This window comes from Poeciliopsis prolifica, unplaced genomic scaffold (assembly GCF_027474105.1).
Source record: "Poeciliopsis prolifica strain line A6 unplaced genomic scaffold, Auburn_PproV2 SCAFFOLD005, whole genome shotgun sequence".
Lineage (NCBI taxonomy): Eukaryota > Metazoa > Chordata > Actinopteri > Cyprinodontiformes > Poeciliidae > Poeciliopsis > Poeciliopsis prolifica.
Window position 1 is genome coordinate 1318357 of NW_026562380.1, and position 26796 is coordinate 1345152.

General features: G+C 37.8%; 1 long non-coding RNA gene across 1 annotated transcript in view; it reads right to left on the reverse strand.

The window, feature by feature from the left end:
- The window catches only part of LOC129359617 (uncharacterized), a 114721-nt gene that overhangs the window by 26015 nt on the left and 61910 nt on the right, over positions 1–26796 (reverse strand). The window contains exon 2 of the long non-coding RNA XR_008605929.1: positions 12832–12974. This is a non-coding gene — a long non-coding RNA (uncharacterized LOC129359617). The remainder of the gene's footprint in view (positions 1–12831; positions 12975–26796) is intronic.

Genomic DNA, 26796 nt, shown 5'->3' on the forward strand with positions numbered 1-26796 from the left:
TGCCATCCAACCAAGATAAGTTCAAACTCTCCTGATGATTTTCTGCAGAGACAATACCTTAAAATGAGCTTAATTTCATAATTTAATGCACACGTATAGTCTTCAGGGCCTTAACTTGACATTTTAAACAACTTGACTACATTTGTATTTTTTTAAATTGCTCTGAGTTTAGTAACTATTTTATCTAAGCAGCATTTTGTGGCCCATAACTTCTCCATGATGGTTTGTCTGCAGGCTCTACATCAGCATTTTATTCATGTTTTAAGCAAAAGTAAAGACAAAGAGGAAGATAACACCCTAAAAAAGAAACCTGTTCAATTAACCAGGTAATAAACCAATTAATCACGTGATAAGCTGAAACAAACTCATGTGGTCCATCTTCCTGGTTTTAGTCAGAACTCCAGCAGCAGCGTTCTGGATCAGCTGCAGCTGCATGATTGATCGTTTTACCCAGGCAAGTCAAGAAACTGTCCAGTAATCAATGCGTCTAAAGATGAATGCATGCATAAGTTTGTTCAGGTCCTGCTGAGACATTAATCCTCTAATCCTGGAAATGTTCTTCAGGTGATAAAAAGCTGACTTTGTAACCATCTTTATGTGGCTCTGAATGTTCATGTCTGAATCCGTCACCCAGATTTTGGGCCTTTTTAATCAATCTTACACCTGCTTAAAAATAAAAACAACATGGAGTGAAAACTGAATAAAAACCAGTTTGGCTGTATTTTGGATTTTCATTACTTAACCTGAGGATTAGGGAAAAAAAATCACCCAAACTTTGACACGTTTGCAACAGTTCAGGCTGCAGCATTCAGGCTGAATTTGACTCATCTGCCGATTCATGAATCTGAACGGTTCTCAGGTCTCCCCGACCCACATGTTTCACCTAGAAGATGACTTTGTGTGCTCTCAGACTCGATAAGGTGTCGCAGGTGGTCACGTTGCCGCTGCAGTGTGACCGCAGTCCAAGCATGACACTGTAACACTCCGTGTACTGTACTGACGCGGTAATGCCTGGAAGCCCTTAATCTGCAAACAGAAACCGTACACACAGTTCTCATGTGACCTGGAAACTGCCACACTAATGTAAGAAATGAAAGTAAATGGAGTTAAAGCAGCTTATAGATGTATTTGTTTTACCTGAACGGATCTCGCTAGCATGTTAAAGCATTTAAGTTTGTTGCTTCAGGCAGAAATGCATCGGTGCAATAAAACAGAGTATAGTTTGTGCATCTACTGGCTTCCTTTCACGTTACCAAAAACTGTAAATTCCTCGAAATGGTAAACATCCCTACCGGCTGAATTACTGCTGTGTCTGTGTGCACATAAATCTGGTGAGTCATGAGTGGGTGATGTTTCGTCGAGGCGTGTGAGTGTGTTTGTGTGTCATTAAACTACCTGAGGAGCGCAGAGGGGAACATCTGGAAACGAGGCTGCAGCATCTGTCAGTGGCGTCAAACCAGCAGCTACCGGTTTTTAAACCGTCTGAGTGTGTCTGTGTCTGCGAACGGCGCTTTTCATATGGGTCAAAATGTGGGAAAATAAGAATACTTGGATGCAAGAAGGAGCTAAAATCCTTCTTTAAGAATGTTCTTAAAGAGCCAGAATGTACTGATAAAACCCATTAATCTGTTAAAAATAGATGTTGGTTTATTTCAGCATCAAATAAGTGTTTCACTCATTAGTTCCTTCACGGATTTTTTGATTGTTTTTGTAATCAAAATCACGGATTTGGTGGCGCTAGATTAGACTTATTTGTAAGGAATTTTGCGCTAATGTGTGAAGTTAAATGTGGCTTTTTATTACTCACTTTATCAACCATGGACTATAAATTGACATCATTAGCAGATTTGTGAAAAAACCGGAGGAACTTAATGATGTAATTTGGAGTTTAAATGGCCAAATATAAAACTACGGTGGGCCAGATTTGGCCCCTCGACCTCGAGTTTGACACACTCCTAGATGCCTATTTTAATAGTTCAAACACCAAATATACACCAATAAGTATTAATATGCATATAGTTGATATAAACAAAAGTTTTGAATGGAAAGAAGTATATTTTTATACTCAAGAGGTATAAAAACAAAATCCAGATTTTTATTAAGTTAAACTGTCATAAACAGAAAAATGTATGAATTGATAAAAGTACAGCCTCAGAAGTGTAAACCCTCCTTTGACCCCTGACCCCCGGTTTTTCCTGGGAATGAGGCCACGCTCCCAGCTGGCAGCTTCGGCTCAGCAGATTACATATTCACTTTCTCTAACGAACGCAGAACGTTTAGTTTGGAAATGTTTCAAGCAGAACAAAGTTCCTTCATTCACATAAAGAGACGATTATGAAAGAGTTTTCACACCTGATAGTTTGGTAGATTCGGTTCAGTTGGGGACCAAAATTGCAACATTTGCTGCATTTTCAGTTGCGGTTCAATTTTGCACTGCATTGTGTCAAACAATTTGAAGGACCTGTTCCCCTCCTCGCCTGTGGGGGCGCTGCACCAAGAACCACTGAAGGAAACAACACAAAAACCTCGAAAGAAGACACTGAGCACAACTTTCTTCTTTCAAAATGGAAACAAAAATGGATGAGAATCAGATTTTAGCAATTGTAGGATTTTTCTAATGGCTTTTCAAACTTTTTCCAAGTTTGTGGATGTAAACGTGGCTGCTAATGGTGGTGCATATCTTGTGATTTTAAAGTTGTTAGCTCAACACATAACTTAATCCTCATTGCTGTCCTCCATGGCTGTTGTTTTTCTTCTGCTTTTGGCGCGGTCTGCAATCTGCACTCAAACCGCACCAGAGTTCATTTCAACCGAACCAAGAACAAGAGTTCGATTTTTTGGTCCACATCAGAGTTTGATTGCGCGTTCACACCTCCCCAAACGAACCGAACTAAAAACACTAGATTTCAATTAAAGTGGATTTAACAGGGCTGGAGTGAGTGAACCATTGGAACCATATTTCAAATATGCAACAAAACATCATCTTATTTACATCTTTATCTCTTCATATTTGCTGCGGTTTTATAGAACCAGATAAGAGCTGATTCTTCTCGCAGTGGTAAATATAGCTGATTACTTGAAGTACACTTTTAGATTTGCTCTGAACTCCTCAACACAGTTTGTAAAGACTTCTCAAAGTGAAAACAAGCAGAAATATTTGTCTCAACAGAGGTATAATTGTCCCCGTTTTAACAATACGGTGCTTTAAAGTGAAATTTGACGTCAGCCTGCTGGTTTCCACTGAGGTATCATGGGAAATGGGTTTGTCTCCAAGCATCACATGCTGCTTCATACACTCAGGCCCTCTTGCAGCTTAGTCACATCACTGTGCATTCAGCTTCCCGGTGAAAACAACACCACTTCCATTCAGCCTTTATCAGTACATCATCAGTTCGGGGAACACATGGTGTTCCTCATAGAGCCGTGTCCTCACTCGATCGAGTTTCCCACTCCTGGTTTCTCTCAAAGAAAGCTTGTAACCAACAGCTAAAAAGCTTTTTTTTAATATTATTAGACAAGACTTACGACACGTTTAAGCCGTAAAGATAGACTTCAAGCTCCTGCCTCCCCGTTTCTGAACGAGATGCGTGTCAGAACATGTGCTTCATGTTTCACTTTTGGATTGTTTTTGTTGGTTTTGGTTGAGTGTTTGCGTGTGAGCCAGAGAGACCATCTGTTTGCTTTCTGTGGTTTTCCTCGGGCTGCGGAGAGCTTACTTCTTCCACTATCATTCCAGCAGGCCCGGTGGCAAACTTTCAGAGTGTGAGAGCAATTTATTTTCGACTCGGAGGGAAATCAGATTTAGGGAGGTCAGACAACCTGGCAGGGATGTCGACTATCTTGTTTTCCTTTTAATTTTATTTAAATGTTTCCAGTCATGGACTGACCCAGACAGATTCCTGACTTGAATGTGATAAGAAACCAAGAAGGCCTTCCCTTAAAGACTGGACATAAAAAGGTTGGTGTCAGTAGAGTTTATTTCATTTATTACTGAGCGTAAATAAGTTCTCCAGGAAGCACTCGCTCCCTTCTCAAATTACTGTTCAACTAGCAGCAAAACAATAATGAAAGTGGCTGCAAACAGATGTGCAATTATACGAACGTGCATCTTTGAAAAGCAGACGTAGAGCCTCCCGCAAAACCTACAAGAAAGCGGTTTCTAGATGGTAAGTCAACAACAAATCAGTTCAGTTTCCAGCAGCCATTGTACAGTGCATAGATAAAACAGCTGGCCAAACATGCTGGAACTCTGCTGGGGTTGCTAGGTAACGCGTGGAACTCTGCTGGGGTTGCTAGGTAACGCGTGGAACTCTGCTGGGGTTGCTAGGTAACGCGTGGAACTCTGATGTGGTTGCTAGGTAACGGAGCGTGTGCCTTAACGTTCAGGAGGTTTTTGAAACTGCTCGTTTTCTAGACACCAGGAAACATGAACTTATCACCAAATAAAAATGTTTTTTTAAACAGTAGAAACCCAAATGGAAAAAAAAAACATGAAAATGCGAATTATGCGCAATAGCCTTTAAGTGTTAAGCTCTTCCATTGATGTTGTCTAAGCTGCTCTATTGTTGTCTGAAGCAGGAAGCACTTATAATTAATCTTTAAGGTCAGAAGAGAGTTATATCCCAGAACAGCGCCGCCATATTTTAGCGGTCAGGCTAAACCCGGAAGAGGCGAGGCAGTACTTCAAGCAGGTTTCGGGTCAGCAAGGTGATGCGGACCGTCACTCGAGCAGGTGGGAAAGAAGCCTGGTGTGTTTGTGCATGTGTGTTAGAGGTCTAATAGGTCAGTAGCTGGTGTTTAGCTCCACAGCCGTTGCTGAGGGTTTCACCATGACAGCTGCTAATCCAAGCCATCGGCCTCAGGAGCGACTGCAAACCAGGGAGCCTGTTGGTGCATGTGCGATTGTGTCGTTCATACTGGAGCCTGAAATAAGTGTAAGCTGACAGCGAAGTGCTCTTAATTGGTGTGCAGTTATTCTTGCTTTTCCCACAGGAGAGGAAAGGAAACATACGATACAGCCGAGCTTTAATGTAAGCAGGATAAACAATGAGGAAAAATGGAGTCTAGAGCAAAATCTGTTTCAGGGCCACAAATATGAAGGTTATCGGTTGTAAAGCAGAAACATATGTTTAATACAGAGCTATGTTTGTAATCGATTAATCAATTATTCTGATGTTTAATCAAGTAATCAGATTTTAAAAAATAGCACTTTCTACAGATTTTTATATTAACCAACCTTTTTAGACAATATCAGAAATACATTAAAAATGCAAACAATTAATTGAATTACTTTGTTAAATAAGAAAGTGAACATTTTATTGGCTAAAATGCAGTTACACAGCATTCTTTCAGTGAATTTGAACTGGATGATGCTGAATGTATTCAACTTGAGGAGTTTTGGCTAAAATATATTTACAGAAAAAAATGTTTTTATATTAAATGCTAAATGTATCCATTTTGCAGTTTTGGATTAATTACTAACATATAAATACATTGTCTTTTTTCCCACTAAATTGCCTTTTTTGAATGTGTATACTTTAATTAACGATTAATTGATAACTGAAATAGTTGATCATTATTTCATGAATCAATTAATCACCATAAATCAGATCAATAATTTCAGCTATAATCTCTAATATCTCTTTAATTTAGTTTTTCTCTACCGTTCCACTGAGAGGATAAAACAAATGGAAATTGCTTTTTCCCACTTGTAAAACTTCTTATTGTCTCTTATCTTCTTCAGTAAGATACTTATTGCTCACAACTATCCCTTGAAAACCCAATTCTAGATTTTATTTGATTCTTGTAGAGTTTAGAAACATATTCATATAACATTATTCTTAAACTGATTATTTTCATTTGGCCAATCGACTCTCCTAACTAGACAGGAACTTTAAAAGACAGCAAGTTTTGCTTGTACAGAAGCTTTTGAGTCAGCCTCGTTTCAAATACTTGATGAAATCTGTCATTAGATTCCTAGAATCATTATATGGGACAACTCAACCTCATGCCAGGAAAACAGCTTCCAAGAAAGCTGATAGGTGACTTGGTAGTTACCCAATCATAAATATTTGCTTTTCAAAGCTTCCTGAAAAACTGAAACATTTATGAAATATAAATATTTACATTCATCACCTCTTATCATTTAACAAAAACACACAACAGACATGCCATTTCCTGCCAAAGATAGATACACTTTATAACATTGGAACTGATAAACAAAATAAACAAAACAACCAAAAACAAAAATAAAATGGATTCTCAGTCTCCACGAACAAAAAATGTACTTGAATAAAAACAAAGCCACATAAAACCAAAGTGGAAATAAATACTGCATTCAACCAAAAGAGTGCAGATTATGAAGTCTGTATACTATATTGGCCTTCAGTAATCATTACATTTAAATAGAGAAGAATCCGACTGCCTGATGCAATATTTCACACTAAATGATTTTTTGCCCCGAATGTAACGTGGTGTGTTACGGCAGATCGTCGCGGCTAATCCGATATAAATCAGAGGTTTTCCTGATTTAGGGAGCGTTAACGCAGCCTGTTGAATGTGACAGGTAACCAGTCAGAAAGCGCGGATTCCCCTCCATGCTTTCTGAGGGGAAATTACAAAGGGAATCCCAAACAGCTGACAAGGCGCAACCTGAAGTCCAGCGGACATCGGAGACGATATGGCGCAGTCATGACCCCTCCATTCTGTTGGATAAGCTCCAGCTAGTAAAGTGGGTTGTGAATGCTAAAACTAGATAGCATTATGGTGAATAAATGGTTTTCCTGTAACTGTAATTTGTTTCTGCGCTATTAGCATCTTTAGCAGCAAGTACATAAGATTCATTGAGAGGGCTAAGTCTCTTCTGATTGGTTGTTTTTGGTGCGTTATTAGTGTATTTCAACACACACTAATAAAAAGAAAAAATATAATAGGCTATATATAATATTTCATTCTTAAAAAAGATAATCATGGCAGCTCAGAGGAGATCAAGCTTTTCACATATTATCTGTCTCAAAACAAACTGTCAAGACAAGGTGACATTTTTACCAAATATGTTATATATATATATATATATATATATATATATATATATATATATATATATATATATTTTGTATAAAAGAACAGGTTTTATAAAAACCCCCATCCTCCATAACATAACCTGATGTGTTTCTATAGCTGCTTGTCCCAGAACTTAATGACAGCCTGAGTGTAAATGTATGTTGCTCTGTCTGAGTGGGGTGACTGAGTTCACTGCAAGCGTTTCGAGTCTGAGACGCGGGAAAATTAGTAGGAAGACGAACAGGACAATCGGGGTCGGCTGACCACAGAGGAATGCTCCCTGCAGGCCGAGGCTTCTCCAGCTGTTCCCAGTGCCTGGCAATTACACTTCACACACACACACACACACACACTGAGCTCAACCTTTACATAATAATAAAGACGCTCAAGTCAGATGTTGTGCAGTCCAGGACTTTGTCACATGGTGGCGTGGAAGTGGGTCAGGCTATTTGCTAACGTTTGTTTTGGGTGGAGTTGAGTGCTGTCAAATTTAGCTAAAACACACACACACACACACACACACACACACACACACACACACACACACACACACACACACACACACACACACACACACACACACACACACACACACACACGGTTCAAGCCGCATCGCTCCGAAAAGAAGCGTCGTAGATTTTTATTTAGCTTCTGTTTTCACAATCTGTGCTGCAAAGAGAAACGGCGCGTCCCCAGCTAGGCGGTGTGTGCTGCTGAGGTGTTGACCATCATGAGACCGGATCAGGGCACTGAAAACACAGCCACATGATCCACACGCTGCAGCACACACACAGGTACAGGTTCTATGAGAAACATCACACCGCCGCTGTCAACATGGCAACCGTTGATGAGTCTGACGTCAAGGCCGCTTTGTGTGTCCGCCATCGGTGTGAGCGAGACGCAAAGGTGAACGGAGGCGGAAAATGTGAGAAAGTGCGCCTCGTTCGTTTAGGATGAATTTAAGGGCTGTGAAAAATAGACTGTACCAATGAGGATGGAAAAAGAAGAAACTGAATGGAATGAAGGAAGGACACAAGAAAGGGATAAAGAGTAAAGAAAAATGGAAAGAGACAAAGAAGGATGCAAGAAGGAAGGGAAGTAACAAAGGGAAAGAAAGAGGGACAAAAAAGGAAAGATGGAAATACAAAAGGAAAAAAGGAAACAAGGAACAAAAAGGAAAGAAAACTAGACGGAAATATACATTGATGGTCAAAGGAAGGAAAGAAGGAAGTGAAAACAGAAAAAGGCCTCCTTTTTCAACAGTGAAAAAGGAGGCAGGAAACATGGAAGAAAGGAATAACCGAAGGAAGCATCTAAAGAAGGAAGAGAAAGAAGGACAAAAAAGAAGGTATGAAACCAGAAAGACAAAGTGGAAAAAAAAGGAAAGAAATAAAAAAACTAAAGAAGGAAGTAAAAGCAGAAAATAAAGAAAATATTCTTGGAAGGTGAAAGGAACTGACAGAAGGATGCATCTGAGGAAGGAAAGAAGGAAGGAAAAAGACAGAAAAAACTGCAAAGATAGAAAGACGGACAAGAGGAAGGAAAGGAGGACAGAATACTTTAAATATAATCAAATGGAATTTATTGTGACAATAATAATTTAAAAAAATAATAAGAAAATAATACACAATAGGATAAATTTCCACCCCTGATATCAATTTAGCATTTTTTATAATCTGATAAAGTTTGGAAATGTTGGTCTGATAGTGGTGGACTTAAAGTTGTATCACAATATTTTGTGATACTATTATGATAACAATAAAAGTAAAAATTATTTAGAACTTCTTTTAACAAAAGAACCGTAACTGTTTTTTGCATGACAGAAACAAACAATGTTCCTGAAAAACAAATGCATTTGTAAAAAGTTTCTGTAGGACACCAGTCATATAAAAACTGCACAGTTACCATATTTAATTATATTTAAAGTTTTCCCAACAATATGAAAGAGTTTTTTTATTTTATTTGATTTTATCTTGTAAACAATAAAAAGATACCATAATAACTCCTGTGTGAAGCCGCCGCTTTCACTCTGATTCCATAATATCAGTGTCAACATTTTCCTGATAAAGTCAGAAATGTTGGTCTGAGACATAAAACCCTGTAACTTTCCTTTCTGAAAAAAACAACTGAATCGGTTGTTTTTGTGTGACTCAGCTCAAATTTAACCCTCTTCATCTCTGGCTCTACCGATTCTCAGCCTGACGTAACAAACAGCACATTCCTCCCTTCCCTCTGGTAATTGCAGCTACGTCTTATTAGCATACAGTAAAATTAGATGTGAAACCAGTTTGGGGACTGAGTGGATGGTTTAACTCTCAACGCGCTGAGTCATATTAGCCCACTGGGGGACGAGCTGTGTCATGCTTTTTGCTGCTCTGCTGAGAATCACACTTTTATCTTTGTTCTCAGAAGACTCCGGATGAATTTATTTGAAACAGTATTCAAATCTGAGTAAAACTGAAAAGGTTTGGGTCTAATCGGTCCCCTTAATGATCCGGCTGCGTGAGTCAGAACCGGGCTTCTCGTTTATTCATGCCCGCCTTGTGATGCACAGCGATAACGCCGCCGTCTGCAGATGTCTGCTCTGTGAAACAGAAAACATCCCCTGCTGTCCTCACAGAAACCTTACAAACAGAGATCAGATAAAACCAAGACAACAGTTTCTGCTTGGATGGAGCTTAAAATAAATATAGGAACAATAACACATTTTTCTGGATAAATTGTCCCAGAAATTACTTTGGTAATATAACATATTTAGAATGGATTGATATTAGAAACTTTGTAATTTAAATGCAAATTTTTATACTAACCAAACCAATACTCATTTTAGTGTTGAATTAAAAATTATTAAAGTGTCTCATGGTTTTTAAAGCAGTATTCAATTAACTTTTCTAAAAATTATTCTTTTACATATTTGTTGAAACAGTCGTGACAGTTTGACACAAGACAGATAATTGGTGAAAAAAAAAACCCAAACACCTCTGCTGTCTCCCAGTGCCAACTAGAAACAACCAATCAGAGTGAGGAGGCGGGACTTTGTGCTGTCAATCAAGCCCATGTTCATGCTGCTCGCTCTCTGCTGCAACACAGCTTTTTCCTGTCAGCACAGCTTTTCGGAAATGCTAATGCTAGTTAGCATAGCCACTAGTGATGGTCAATAAACAATTTTCCTGGGGTGCAGAGGAGGCGCAGACGTTACGCACAACCTCTGGAGGCCTTAGCCCTCGACACGGATGTCGCAGGTTTGATTCCTGGCCTTGCGACCTTTGCTGCATGTCTCTTAATTGCCCACTTTCCTGTCAATTTACTGTCAAATAAAGGCCACTAGAGCAAAAAAAAAGTTCTGTAAGTGTAACCCATTTCTCCTCCATTAGCACATTTAGCAGTGTGTTCATGAGGATGATTGATAGCACAAAGCCCCGCCTACTGCGTGTGATTGGTGGATTTCTTCACACAGCAGTAAGTGGAGGAGATCGACCTTTTCATAGATGAACTGTCACAGTTTTGATGCTAGTTTTTGGATTCACGCATCAGCTGAGATATTTTGGATGTTTCTGAAACTTTTATTGATGATTTCTAACTCGTTGACAACAAGATGGAGCTTTGGATGCAATTCTGTGAGATGTGCACATATGGTGAGCTTCAGGTTTTATAAATCATGATACATATTTCCTGTGTTTCGTCGATGTGTGCTGTGCCACTGCCTGTTATTACATAGGTCCATCCGGGACAGAACGCCTCAGGCCAGTTGAATAAAGCTGTATCTGTTTGTGACCACTCATATCCCATAATGCATTGTAGGGAACATCTCTGGCCTGGGGGGTAAAAGGTTATGAGACAATACTCCAGCTAATGCTATTTAATATGTTGGGCAGCTGTCTATCTGAACATCTACCTGCATGTTTGTCTATTTGCTTCTGATATCACTTCTTTACAATAGATCTGGTGCTGCATACCTGATCTGAAACTTGTTTATGGAAACTTTATCCTCCCCGATGTGATTGCATCCTGGGCTCCAAACCTCCCAGTCATGCCTGACTCACTTTATGAGGCGTCTCCGAGGACAAACAGCCTTTCATGCTCCACGTAATGCTTTGAATTTGTGTATTAGGAAACTTTTACTCATTCCTAATTGTTTGAGAATGTGCACTCAGGCACGTCCTGCGGTTTCCAAAAGAGCACAAAAAAAAAATTGGAAAGCTGTCTTTTGTGTTTTTCCAAGATGTATTAATCAGTTGGGGACAATACACAACTATTCTCATGCTGTTTAATTCAGAGCTGCATAGCAAGAAAAACAATGAGAAAGCTACTTTTCACTTTGGCTGCTTTCCGCTAAACATAATCTGTTCATGATGAAAGAGCTAATTTATATCTGACAGAAAGGGTTCTTCACCTCGAGCCAACATAGTTTCTCCACAATACATCATGACCACCTAGGATTTGTTACAAAGGATAAAAAATATAATGGAAAAAACAAGTTAGACACTTCCAGGTTAATGGGTTTGTTGCAGTTTAGCAGGATTAGGCACTGAACAAAAACTATGTTTGAGTTTAAGTTGAGACAAGTTCACCATTTGTGTCTCTGCTGCTTCTAAAAACTAAACATTTTTGCCATTTTTTGGTGTTTGGAAAACGAGCCGTTTCAAAAACCTGTCAGCGAATATAGGCCCGTCTCCTAGCAACCCCGGGGAAGCCCGTCTCCTAGCAACCCCGGAGAAGCCCGTCTCCTAGCAACCCCGGAGAAGCCCGTCTCCTAGCAACCCCGGGGAAGCTCAGCCCATTACTTAGCAACATCTACTGGGCAACTCAAAACTGTTTTAACAGACCAACAGGTATAAAATAAAATCTTGACTGAACACATTACTCTATTTTAAAGGCAACAAACTAAGATTTAACATGAATTTTAACTCCTAATTGTGTAAACCGACGGTAAAGGTGACAACATTTACATTTACCTCTTCTAGACCACTTCTACCTGTGACATCACAGAATTCAAAGCACTGATTCGGCTGAAAAACACGTCACGATGTAAGCCTTTCATGTCAGTCGATATTAATAATTGTTGATTAGTTTTTTGTTTTAAATATGTGAAATAATGATGGTGTGAACTTTTCTGTTTTATTCACAGTTTCGTTCCACGCTGTTGTGTTTTTTTTTTTAAGGAAAGTGGCAGAACTTAAAACTGCTGCTGCGCCAGTTTCTCAACAGGTTGTTGCCAGGCAACCACAGAAGGACAGAGTTGCTGGGTAACCAAAGAGCGAGTGAGTTAGTTGATTCCACTGACCTAGCTTAGCTGGCTGTGAGAGGCTGAATGGAGAGTCCTTCCTCTGCCTACATCTCCCAGAATGCTGTGCGGTTCAGGATCAGCATTCAGAGATAATTCAATATATAGAATATTTAACATTCTAACAGACGTATTAGCTATATACACTGCCAAATATATTGTTATTGATTTATTGACCAGCCTTAATCGATAAGAATCAATCCAGCAATGTTCACATTTTATGTAAATGTCTTTTGAGAAGCTATTAAAGGACAATAACGTTGGAAGATACCAGGTGGACCAGTAAATTGTGAACTTCATATTTTGACTTTCTTTTTCCACGGAAATGTCTGCAAACAAACTCTAAATCCATTTGAACATCATAAAAACAGAAGACAATAAAACACAGCTTGTAACAAACCAGAATGGATTTTTGCGGACATGAATCACAGGCAGAGAGTGACTGCTAACCGGGGTCATGAACCGCCAACCTAACCTGATCTAACCTCGTCCATGCGGCTTCCATGATGCAGCTCCACCATCTCATCCAGTATTCAGCTCCATCTGTGGCGCCGGCCCGCAGCTGCACCGTGGCACACAGCTGTTAATATGCAGCCAGGGGTCATGCATGATGAGTGGCTGGGCCCGACTGTCAGAAAAAAACAAGAATTGCATAATTGGGGTCAAAAGATGGCACGGGATCATGTAGCCGACCAACACAACAATTACCTTGAAAAATGGAGATGCACAAACTACCTGATGGGGTTAATCAGAATCAGGTCACTGATACTTGATTACTCAACCACAACAAAGAAACTATGATGTCTTCAAAGCTGCCATATTTAACTTTTACTAAAAAGACATGTTTTTAAAATACTTAAAACTGTCACTATGTCGAGAAAGAAATATACAGTGTGATCACAAGCAACCAAGCAGAACAGGGAGGAGGGTCTTAGCACTGTCAATCATCCTCTGGTACATGCTGTTCACATCCTCCCCAGGAATGCTACCAATGACAGTGACCATGATCTGTAAGTGTACAGAGCATTTTCTGTAAGTTGTTTCTCTGCCTTTAGCACATTTAGCTGCACATACATGAGCCTTATTTACAGTGCTAAGCCCCTCCTCCTGGCTCTGATTGGTTGTTTTTGAGGTGTGCAACAGTTGCTCAGAAAGAACATGGAAGGACTTGATTTTTATATGCTTTAGCAACGTGGTGACAGTTTTAACAAATATGTAAAAAGAAACATTTTTTAATAAAAGTTACATACTTTAGCTTTAAAATAAATATTAATGCATACTCATTACCGCACTAAAAATGTGAGTTCCTGCTTCATTGTGTAATACTTTTGACTAGATGAAATTAAAAAAGGCTGATTATTAATTTTTTTTACTATCTTCTTACTGTATGTAGTCCTTAATTTTCTTGTACAAGCACTTTGAATTGTCTTTGGCTGAAAGGTGCTATATAGTCTTGCTTAAATAATTTCTATTTGTCAGAGTTTGTGCAATTTATGCAATTTATAACTTCAGTCTGATTAAATCTTCCCACACAAACCAACATGACTGCATCAATAAAAACATAAATTTCTGTAAACTGACTGTAAACATCCAAGCTGATGCTCTGGTGGATGCATATCAGCCTGCAAACGATAAAAACACCAAAATGTCTGGATAAAAAAGAAGACACACTCCATCTTTTTTAGATTCTCCATGGGAAAAATGACCAGGTGTGAAGTGACATTTACATCTGATCGCAGAGGCAACCCGACCGATCTGTGCATATGCAGGAGCCGACAGTCTTTCCATATCGGTCATATCCTGTCATGGAGGGGAACACACACGGGATACACTGCATGTTTTTAAAGATACCGTCGTTTAAAGTCACTGTGTTTCAAGTTTTGACGAGTTTTTCTGGGTTTTGAGGAGGAAGAAAAATTACATTTTCAGTAGGGATGCTCCAATCAGGTTCTTTGCTGCCGATTTATAATGGCTGTTCATATGTTATCTGGCAAAATTGACCTGATTTAGCTCTTTATTTGTTTCTCTGCTCAAACTTTGATAGGAAATATGGAAAGCAGTTACACTTTTTTCAGTGAACAACGTTACGCAAGGCCAACATGCAGAATATGACGAGTATTTTTACTTCTGGATTTTCTACCCACTAAATGAAACACGTTTTAACCAAACACTCACCAGACACGCACACACCCACACACACACACACACACCTGCAGTTTGTGTTAAAGTTTCATCAGTTTTTATTGATCAAAACTGATTTGGAAACATTTTTTGTTACTTATATGAATTATTGTCATTAAAATACCAAAATATACAATTAAAACTTTACTTTTTGGTCCATCTGATGATGTAATTTTTAAATATTAAATTATTGATAATTTCATTAGTTACTCAGTACTTCAGTCGACTTTTTACCAAATTATTTTTTTACTCTTATTTCAGTAATATTTTGGATGAGTACTTTTTACTTTTACGTTAGTACAAATATACTAAAGTACTGCTACTCTTACTTGAGTAAATATTTTGGGTACCTTAGTGTTTTGTTAATAAAGTCATCTAATATAATTAAGTCACATTTTCAAATTTCCTGTTAACTTTAAACATTTTCAATCAAAAACATGGTGACCACCAGTTGGATTTAAACTCCAGCTTAACCATTGTCCATATTTTCTCTTTTATTTAATTTTCTCCTGCCATCACAACAATTTACTGATGTTTTTGATCCTCTTTGCTTCCCCGCTTCTTCTATAACGCGCACTAGATAAGAAACACTCTAATTATAGCAGAGTAGAGCATTGTGGTCAAGGGCGGCTTGTCATAACACCCTGAGCTCTAATAAACACAACCGAAACTATTTCTGTTTAATGTCAGAGAAATAGAGGTTATTATGATTAAAACGTTTTGTTTACGTATAAATGCAATCACAATTGCATTTTATTATTTATGTGTGACAAGCTAATGCAAATTCACTGCAAAAACACAAAATCTTACCAAGTATTTTTCTAGTGCAAATACCTTAGACCGCTTGATATATAGGTTGTTTAAGGTCAATAAATATGTAATATTGATGAAAATGTGCTACTGGCTGATTATTTCATTAACATGGGCAAAATATATTATTAGGAGTTGAACTAATAATTTTTCATCAATATTACGGCATTACTGAGTTAAAAACAAGCTTCGTTGTTTTGCTGAAAAGTTACTTGTAAGTTTGTTTTGTCTTGTTTTAAGTGTACAAATTTAGTTATACACTAAATTTGACAAATATCTTGTTTTTTTCTGCCAAAAAATTCAGAAATTTGGAGATTAGTCTCAAAAACTTGAAAATTTCAATGCTCAAAAAGTCACAAATGTGAAAACTCAAAAATGTTTCTTGAAAATTTCACAGATTAATCAAAATATTTCATGTTTTTTCTTGCAAATTTTCAACTTTCAAAGCTTAGAAATTTTTGAGTTTCTAAAAAATTAAAAACAGAGATTAATTTCTATGTTTTTTTGCCAATTTTCGACTTTTGGAGCTCAGAAATTTTCACACAAATTTCTGGGATCAATCTAAAAATTGCTGAAACTTCTTGGCAGAAGTTTGCACCTCCTATTTTTCCTGACTCTGAAAGATCAATACATTCATGTCCTAAAAACTAGACCAAAAATACTTGGTAAGGTTTAGTTGTTTGTAGTTAAAATAATGTTTTCGGAAGATCAGGGAACGGTGAAATTATTCCACCAGGTCAACAACAGAACCGATGGGAGGAAAATGAGTGAAGATGAGAAGAACAGAACCAGGTTTGGAGGCTAAAGGAGAGAAAGCAGCTAACTAAACAACAACAAAAGCAGAAAGCTGAGTGGATGTGCAGCTCCACTGCAGAAACAACACATGGGCTCAGAGTGGAGAAACCAGATGGACACAGGCTGTTCTGGCACCAACAGAACCAGAACCAGGGAGAAAAAGGTGACAGGAACTTTGTTGCTCAGCATTTTAAAGGAGGTTTGTTCTGTTTAAAGCCTTAAATGTTTGGTTTGGTTTGTTCCTGACTGTTGAAACCTAGAAATACTTAGAAATGATCCATGGCTCAAAAGAAAACGTCAAAGTGAAACAACTACAGATCTGATCATAAAGACGACAAGATAAAATGCTAGAAGGTCATCATGGGACTGGAAACCAAACAAAAACACCTGCTTTGTTTTTTCAGTGTAGTTTAGCAAAGTGTAGTTTAGCAAAGGGTTTGTTTTAAAGACAAAAACACAAAATCATACCTAATATTTCAGTCTAGTTTCTAGCACAAATATCTTAGTAGACTTTAAATAAGACAAAACTAACTCATAGGAAACTTTTAGAAAGATATAGGAGGTTGATTTACGTCAATAAAACCTTAACATTGTTAAAAATTTCTAGTTCCATTGGCAAATTATTTCCCTTCCAATAAAACATTTTCCCATATTATAAGTGAAATAATCTGCCATTATAACCAGCACTTTATTTAAAATCAATATTGAGAAACTCCTACGTTTTCCTTAAAAGATACTTGTATGTTAGTTTGTCTTATTTCAATCTATTACACTGCAAAAACAAGTATTTTTGTCAAGTTTCTAGTACAAATATATCAGTATTCTTGAAATAAAACTCAAATAACTTTTCATTAAGATATAGTAGCTTATTTTAAATAATTTCTTGTTGATGATGATAAATATGGGAAAATTCCTTGCAGATTATTTCGCTTATAATAAAATATTTTGTTAAATAATCTACCAATGAAACTAGTACTTTTTCATCAATATTAAAGAATTATTGACTTAAAACAAACTCGTATAGCTTTCTGAAAAGTTACTTGTGAGTTAGTTTTGTGTTATTTCATGCATTAAGTTATTTGCACTAGAAACTACACCAAAAATATTTGGTAAGGTTTTGAGTTTTTGCAGTGTAAACATGCAAACTTGTGTAAATAAGGCATAATTTCGTCTTTGAAGCTGGTGAGGTGCATAACTGTGCACATATTTAAAGTTTTATTTTTGACATAAAGTTGCAGATAAGTTTAAAACCTCCCAAATAAACATAAAGGATCAGATAGTTTTCATATATGCCTGGATGTAGGACAGACAGAAAGAGCTGTCACTTCTAAACATAAACTCTGCAGAGAGTTATATGGTGTGTGTGTGTGTGTGTGTGTGTGTGTGTGTGTGTGTGTGTGTGTGTGTGTGTGTGTGTGTGTGTGTGTGTGTCGTTGATCATCTGTGAAGTTTCAAGGACAGGTTAAACTCTGCTGTCTTTTTATAGCTCAGGGCAGCTATTAGGCTTTTGTTTGTGCTAGTCTTGCTCGCGCTTACTGAGGAACTGGAGTGAATTTGAGTTAAAAAATGCTCCAGGTGACCATCAGTTTCATCAAGGTGAGGAAATGTGTGTGCTCACATACAGACTCCTGCATGTCCTTGTAGCTCTCAGCTCTCTTGCTGCCAGGGTAGTCATAAAACTATGAATCAGCCTGTGTGTGTCTGTGCAAACACACACACACTCGGTGTATTTTTCCACTCAAGGTGTAAAAAACAGACAGCACAGTCAGGTTTGAGAGGATGACTCACCTGACCTGCATTTCACACACATTGCGATCGCTCGAGAAACAAATAGTGGAGTTATTTTCTGCACGTTGAAACGTTCTTCCTTCCTCTGGAGGGATTGGCTGCACAGAGTTCAGCCGGGCGTCGAGCCGCCTCACACTCATCCACCGTACTGAGCCGCCAGAAACATTCAGTCCGACAGGAGAGGCAGCAGATCTTCCACGTCTGTGGAAATGTGCTCATTTCCCAGATTATTCCTTACAGTGCAAAACATTTGCCAAGTGCTTTTAGGAGCAAATATCTTGGTACTAGAAAGACTAGTTGAAAAGTTACTTATAGAAATGGCTAATTATAATAAAAACAACCCACCAGTGGAACTTCACTGCAAAAACAAAATCTTACCAAATATTTCAGGTCCACATTCTGGTGCAAATAACTTGAAATAAGACAAACTTATAAGTAACTTTTCAGCAAAATATAGGAGCCTGTTTTCAGCCAGCAGATTGCAGATTTTTCATTTATAACAAGACATTAGAGTTTCCCTCAGGGTATTACAAGCCTGGCGGGCCTCCAGGCTTTACTTGTGCCCCCACCAGGCTAAGCATTGCTTATTTATGTATTTAAGTCTTTTTAAAATGTTTGCCTTTTTTAAGATTTCATCGTTGGTGTTCAGGTATTGATCTTCCAATCTTTCAATAACACATAATTATCAAGTGATATTTTCAAATTTCCTGTCAACTTTAAACATTTTTTAACTCAAAAACACGACGGGTCCCTGGATGAATCATTGCCTTAACACCAAACCTCTGGGCTTAGCAAGTTTTCAGGGAAAACCTTGAAGACTCTATGATAATAATAATTCCTTTTACTGATTTACTGTTCACCGTACAGTGATGCAATTTGTTCTGTTCTTGTATTTCTTTGTCTGAAACGTCAGTGTAACTGGGAACCGTTGTCCTCTGACAGATCATAGCAGCGCTGCAGATGGTATCAACAATTGTCCGGAGGACTGAGACAAGCTGCCACCAGCAGCTGCTGGAGGAGCTCTTGGGCAACAGGTCAGGATTCGTTCCAACATGCAAGTTTTCTCGCCTCAAAGCACGACTGGTGTTAATTACTGAACCATATCACTAGTTTTCCTACTAGCAAATCAGAACAACAGCAGAACATTTTAGTGTAATACTTTGAAACATTCAATAGACTTGGTACAAATACTTTTATTCTTAAATTGTGAGACTTTCGACATGCTTACAAATGTTGTAGATGTTACAGAATGACTACAATTTGCAAAGAATACATATCCACAGTCTAGTGTTGTTCTGAAGCAGCTTTGAGCCTTAAAACCCATCAGGAAACTAAAACCAAACAATTAAACCATGAAAACGCAGGACTTTTAAGAAAAATGCTGACATTAGCAAACATGCCATCGTTAGCATCATGTTATTCCTAGGAAACATTGCAGTTTTACATCAGAAAAACTATAAATAGAAACATTTTTAACTACTTTGAAAAACTAATTGCTCATACTGTATTGTTTTATAACTACAATCAATTGGGATTTATGTACTCATGGTTGGACTGAAATTATTTTTTGTAAAAGCCTTGAGACAACATGTGTTATGAATTAGCAATATGCTCTGGTGCCTGACAGATAATTACTTAAATTTAATTCAAGCTGCTTCTGGTTAGTTTTCTAAGATAATAATTCATCAGGATATGACACATGGCCTGTCAAATGTGGCCCCACTGTGACCCATCTCACCTACTATTCAACGCATGTTGGAAAATCACCAGAGGCCCGGGCCTTTCTTCAGTCTCTGCTATGACAGGAATGACAGGAACATCCGAGTCACAACACTCTTTTGTCAAAGCAGAGTCAAGCTCCGCCCTTTTAATTAGCCGCTCTGCCTCCAGCCGCGAGGCTAAAGCTAAGACAACATCTTCCTCGCAAAGTGTTTGTGTTTTTAAAACTTCACAGATAAACCTTTGTCTTTGTGTATGATATTCTTTGTTCGGTCTCTGTTTTGAAAACAGGCTCTCCTGACATGAAGATCCGACTTTGTCATATCTGGCAGCCATCCAAAGAGCAAACGTCCTTCTGATTATTGTCTTTTCTGAGTAAATTTCCCTTAAAAAAACTTTTGCTCTAAATCTGCGGTATGTAGCTTTTATAAAAAAATATGTTCTTTTCCATATTTGTTTAAATTAAAATGATGTCACAACATTGTATGAGACAGATAATCTGAAAAAATAAATAAAATCCTTTGCCTTCTCCCAGTGCTAACTAGAAATGATGAATCAGAGCAGGGAGGCGGGTCTTAGCGCTGCCAATCAGCACGTGTGAATGCTAATTAGCAAAGCCACCAATGATTCAGATTTGTTTTTTTATTTCCACCATTTCCTCGTCATCATTTATCAAATTCACGATATTTCTTGATCCATCAGGCCGTCTGGTTTCTGATGAAACATGGAATGAACATCGTTGAGTAATGTACAGGTGATCATTTCGTCACAACGGTATCATGCATGTTTACAGTTGTGCAACATTCTATTTAGCAAGTTGAACCTATCCTTAATGCATTATTTAAATGTGATCATTATTAATCTGATCAGTCTCTGCCTGGTTACTTTAAAGGGATCTATTGTGCAAAAGTCCCTGTTTGCACATATTTTTACTTTTCCATCAGTATTAAGGAATTATTGGCTTAAACAGGCTCCTATTTCTCCCTGAAAAGTTCATTGCAAGTTATTTCTGCCTTATTTTAAATGTACTAAGACACAATAAACAAAACTAAAAAACTAGTTTCTAGTGTAATGTGTTGCGTTTTTGCAGTGTATAAGTTACACACTGAACCAGGCCAGTAGAACTGAACTGGTATCATGAACTGAACTGCTGCAGTGGACTTTCAAACCGCTTCGTTCTGAAGCGCCACACACACCCTGGTAAATAGCTGCTAAACTTTAGACACACTCACACACACACGCGCGCGCATACACCCTCACACACACACAAACACACGCAGGCTGTTCGGGTCGGTGTTGCATGCCAGTGAAAACAATGGCGGTTTGTCAGGAACAGGCGGGAGTCAGTCAATCCTTGGTGTGACAGGTGCACCAGCAGAGCCTGCCTCAGTAATCATTAGCTAACCGTAGTTCACTCAGTGCGCATTGCTCTGCATTGTGGTTGTCTCAATCACTTGGCCCCTCTAGGGTTTTTGAAGGCAACAGGTCATTGATTTCGTTGACTGATGGCCTTATCAGAGCTGGGTACACAATGATGTCACTGAAGGTGTGTGTGAGAGAGAGAGAGAGAGAGAGAGAGAGAGAGAGAGAGAGAGAGACAGAGTGTGTGTTGCACTACAGTAATGGATGTCTGGCCTCCTTTTCCCTCAGAGACATTTTTATCTTTAGTTGTGGTTAAGTTTGCTGATTCTATCATCCTGATAACATAAATCTGCAATTTAGATTCTATGAAATGTTTGGTGTTACATAATACCAAAAAATGTTTTTTTTTTATATGTAAAATACTAAAAATATCAACTTTTTCAATGCAAAAACAAAATCTTACCAAGTATTTTTGGTCTAGTTTTTAATCCAAATATCTTAGTTTTTTTAGTTTATGTAGCTGCCAATGAAATTAGTATTTTTTCATTAATATTAAGGAATTCTTTATTGTAAACAAGTGTCTATAACTTCCTAAAATTAACTTACAAGTAACTTTTCAGCAAGATAAGAGAGAAATTCTTAACATTGATCAAAATGTACTTACAGTGGTAAAAGTGTCTCGTTATAAATAAAAAAATCTGCAAACTACTCGCATGTTTTCACTAATATGAAGGAATTATTCATTAAAAACAAACTCCTGTTTTGTACCAACTTTGTCGTTATTCAAATGTACAAATAAGACATTAAGAGACCACTTAAAAATATGACATTCTCTGATTTAATGTTTTACAGGTTTATGTTTGAAAAAAGTAACTTTTATTCTGTGAACTACTGACAACATGTCTCCGAAATTACAAGCAAAAATTTAGTGTTTATAAGCAGAAAATGAGAAATGGTCAAATAATGCAAAGAAAACAAGTTTATATTCAACTAGAAACAATAATAATAATGTTTTAACTCAGGAAGAGTTCAGGAATCAATATTGATGGAATAACCAGGTTTTCAATAATTTTATTTTTTCATGTAAAATAGAAATACTTTATAAGATTTTGTGTAATGAATCTTTTTAATAAAGAAGTTTAATGCTTTGATTCAAATTGCTGAAATAAACCACTTCTTTGTGCTCTAAGATGTACCTGTACATGCATGACCTTTTGACCTTTAAGAGCAGCACTAACATTGTGACTCTCTGCCTGTTAGCCAGATAAATGGATTTGCAGGGGAGCATGGCTCGACAAGTTCACTGTATCAACATTCTCTTCACGCAGCTCGGAAAAATGCTCTCGCTTTGCCAAAATCCTCACAGAAGAGGGTTAAATAAACAAAGACGTCCATCTGAGTCTGACAGCGGTCTCCAGAGCTGTCTGTCTGGTAACGACACGCTGACCCCAGTTCAAGTGGGAGAACTGGGAGCATCAGTCGATATGATCCATTTCGTGATGGTTTACTGTACAGCAGATCGATGCTGCAGTCCGTATCGACAGACCAGCTCCACTCAGAGCTAACGCTGCTAGCGGCGGCTAACGGAGTTAGCTCTGCCATAAAACTCACTCTGCTTACAGCCACCATAGACAGAACGGGCAGTAAATAGTCACATTTACATGAGTAACCTTTCTGGAAAACATACTTTTACTTGAGTAATTTTATAATGAAGTATTTTTGCTCTTTATTGAGTAAAATGACTGGATTTTCTGCCCACTGAGTGAAAATCAAACATGTTTTAACCAAAAATCGACCAGACACAGACACACACCTGCACTTATTCTGAAAGTTTTATAAGCTTTATATTGAAAGAAACTGATTTTTCTTTTGCCTGATTTTGTTATTTATATGAGCAATTGTCATTTTAGCCCTTAAAATACCAAAATTTCCACTAAACTTCATATATTGATCCATCTCATGATGCAATTTTAAAATATTAACTTATAATTTTATCAGTTAGTCTTTATTTGAGAAGACTCTTTATCAGATACTTTTTGACTAAATGAGTATTTAATCTTAGGAACACCAGTTTGTATAAAATATTTATTTTTCTCAAGAAAAGAAAAATCTGAGGCCCACAGAGTGCCATCGTTAACAGAGTAAAGTAGGACAAAGTCAAAATATGTTAAAATACAAAAAACGACAGTTTAGGTACAGGACTGAGATTTGGCATCAGCCAATGATCCCTAAATCAAAATCTTCTGCTGGTGAGCAGAGAAAATAAACATCTCAATACCAGTAAGAGTAAAAGGGTATTTGGTAAAAAGTTTACTCAAATACTGAGTAATTGATCAAATTATTAATAATTTAATATTTAAAAAATACATTGTCAGATGGACCAGAATATAAAGTTTGGTGGACATTTTGTTATTTTAAGGACCAAAATGGCAATAAATCTTATAAGTAACAAGAATAAAATGTTTCTTTAAATAAAAAACTTTACCAGAAACTGCAGGTGTGTGTCTGTCTGGTTAAAACATGTTTGTTTTTCATTCAGTGGGTAGAAAATCTAGAAATTTTACTCATCAATAAGAGTAGAAACACAAGTCAGTTTTTTCAAAAACGTTACTAAAGTAACTCTGCAGTGAGTTTCGTGTCCATCCTGCAGTAAAGTGTCAACAGCAGTTATTTTCCATCCACTTTCTGAGATGAGGCGTCTGATAAAGCTGCGGTTCGGCTCAGACTTGGAGCAGCGTGGGGGAATCACCAGCTGCCTTATCTCTGTTTATTCAAACTTCCCACCCTTTCCAGCACACGCCCGCTTTTTTCCTCCAGTAACAAACCAATAAAAACTCCAAGAAATCTCTTCCTAATTGTGAAGCTGAGGTGAATGAAGCGTGGACTGAAGTCTCGGTTGGTTTCTGTCTGAGCTCTTACGTAACCGCGCCGGTGAGAAACCTGCTTGCTGTTCAAACACGTCAACATCACGGAGGATTAGCGGCTGGCGGGCCTGACCCACATACCGAGACGCTTTCCTGCAAGCGCACTGCAAAAACACTAAATCTTACCAAGTATTTCTGGTCTGGTTTACACTGCAAATATTTCTGAAGACTGGAAATAAGAGAAAACCAACTTTTTAGTGAAATATAGAGGCTTATTCTAAGTCAGGAATTTCTTAATATTGATGGAAAAATGCGACACTGCAAAAACACAAAATGCTACCAATTATTTTTGGTCTATTTTCTAGACCAAACAAGCTTATCAGCAACTTTTCAGCAAGAAATTAATAATTCCTTAAAATTGATGAAGTTCTAGTTTTACTGGTTAAAAGACATTTTTCCCATAAGTAAAATAATCTGCCTATAAAGCTGGTAGTTTTCATCAATATTGAAGAATTATTGACTTAAAATAATGCTCCATAACTTTCTGCAAAGTTACTTTTAAATTAAGTTTGTCTTACTTCAAGTGTACTAAGAATCTAGACTAAAATTACTCAAAGATTTAGTTTTTTGCAGTGTAGTTCCAGTGACAGATAAACTAACTTAAAATGAGAAAAATGTCTTGTTATAAGTGAAATAATCTGCCGATAGAACTAGTACTTTTTTGTCAATATTTATGAATGATTTACTGAAAACAAGCTCCTTTATCTTGCTAAAACTTAACTCATGAGTCAGTTTTGTCTTATTTCAAAAGTATTAAGACATTTGCATTGGAAACTAGACCAGAAATACTTTGTTTTGTAGTGTATTGTCCCTCTCTCACACTAATTTGTGACTCCCTTTGCCACAGTGGAGGCTCAGAGTTTTGCAGAAATAACAAACGGCAGCGGCTGATGAGTCGTGGCAGAGATCCAGGAGTTACTGTGAAACCTGGCTCAAGGCCTCAGATAGACTTTCCATTGTTCTCCTTATTGTTTGCTGACATGACTCATCTCAGAAAAGTGTTTCGTGATTGGCTGCATGAAGCCTTGTGCCTTGCTTTGTGTTGTTTTCATTTGTTATTCTGAGGTAGTTCAGTTTCTGACAAAATGTCGATGGATGTTTGTGACCTTACGTACCACGACATTAAAATAGAAGCAATATTTCCCACTTAAAGGGGGGCTGCTATGCCAAATTCACATTTTCCACATTTTTATTCTTCCATTTGGGTCTCTACTGATTCTAACAGCCAAAGCACTTTAAAAAATCCCCCAAATGTTTCTGGCAGCAAGTTAATGGTTTTGGTGTCTGGAAAATTAGTTTTTTTAAAACCTCCCTTTCGTTAAGTCACATTCGACAAGCACTGTGCTGTTGCCTAGCAACCCCAGTGGAGTCCTGCCCATCACCTAGCAACCCAAGCTGAGCTCCATCATGATTGGTCAACTGGTTTTACTGCTGAATGCTCTGTACAATGGCTGCTGGAAAGTGTTTTTTTTTACTTACCATGCAGGAACTACTTACTGCATTCATGTTGGTTGTGCAGGAGGCTCAACTGCTGTTTTTCAAAGCTGTACGGTTGTCTAATTGCGCATCTGTTTTCAGCCATTTTCATGTGAAAGTGTAAATGTTGAGTGAGGGGGCGTGGCCAGCAGCAGCTTCTTAAGTGAATAATTCCTCAAATTTATGAAAAAGTCTTAGTTTTATTGGTAGATTATTTAACTTATAACTATTTTTTTCTCATAAGTTAAATAATCTGGCAATAAATCTAGAACTTTTTCACCAATTTTAGGAATTATTCACTTAAAATATGCCTCTATATCCTGCTGAAAAGTTACTTGAAAGTAATTTTTTTCTTACTTCAAGCAAAATAATATCTTTGCACTAGAAACCAGATCAAAAATACTTGGTAAAATGTTGTGTTTTTATAATGGAAAAAAAGCCACATTATTATTGTTTATCAGTAAAAAACAGTTAAAAATGCCATGTTGTCTCGAAATCATTTTTATGATTATTCTAACTCTTCTGTTTCATTACAACTAAAAACAATATTCTGTCTTGAATTATTTCTCCTGAAACAGTTTAAACACACATTTTTCTCCAATATTAGTAAAATCTGCCTCTAATACCCACAACGGTTTTTCCTCTGAAAGACAAAGTGTTACTGTCAATAAATATAAAACGGGAGATTCCTTTAAGTGGGCGAGTTAGCGAATACGAACATAAGTAAAATCTACAGTCTAAACCGAAGGTTTAAGGCCGCCGGGGAAAATGCTCGTCACCGCTCTCAGTTTTGGCACATTGTTGTTTCTGTGGATTACTAAGGCAGTGACACTGTGGTTGAAACAAAAATACATATTGCAATAATACATTTCCCCACAAAACAAAAAACAAAAACAGAGTGTCGATTTCCAGCGGCTGCTGAGGAGGTGACATCAGTTTCATCTGATGGTTGTGGCTAACATGTGCACAGGTGTCAGGAGGCTGTGCGTCATCCTGGGGTCTCGCTCCTCTGCACACTCGCTGAACCTAAAACCACAGGCCTGACTCACTCTGCAGCTCCTCCTACCCTTCTTGTTGTTCATAGACTCCCTGTTGTTCCCTGACCCTCACCTTTGCACTACTTTCTCTCCGGGGTGAGCGAGCATCACCGCCTACTCACATCCCCCCCTGTCTTCTGTATTTTCCTTCGTGCTATTTTCCTTCGTGCTTTCTTTTATCTAGAGCCGGAGCGAGCTTCCTGCCAAACAATTGAAGGAACCCGGCAGTCAGAGGTGCCATGTTCTCCTGTCCGACTGTATCTCTATTGTATGCACAGATAGGACACACAAACTCATCCCACAGCTGGAGGGATGAGAGGATGCAGCAGGAAGAGCTGCTTCCTGCTTATCATGGATG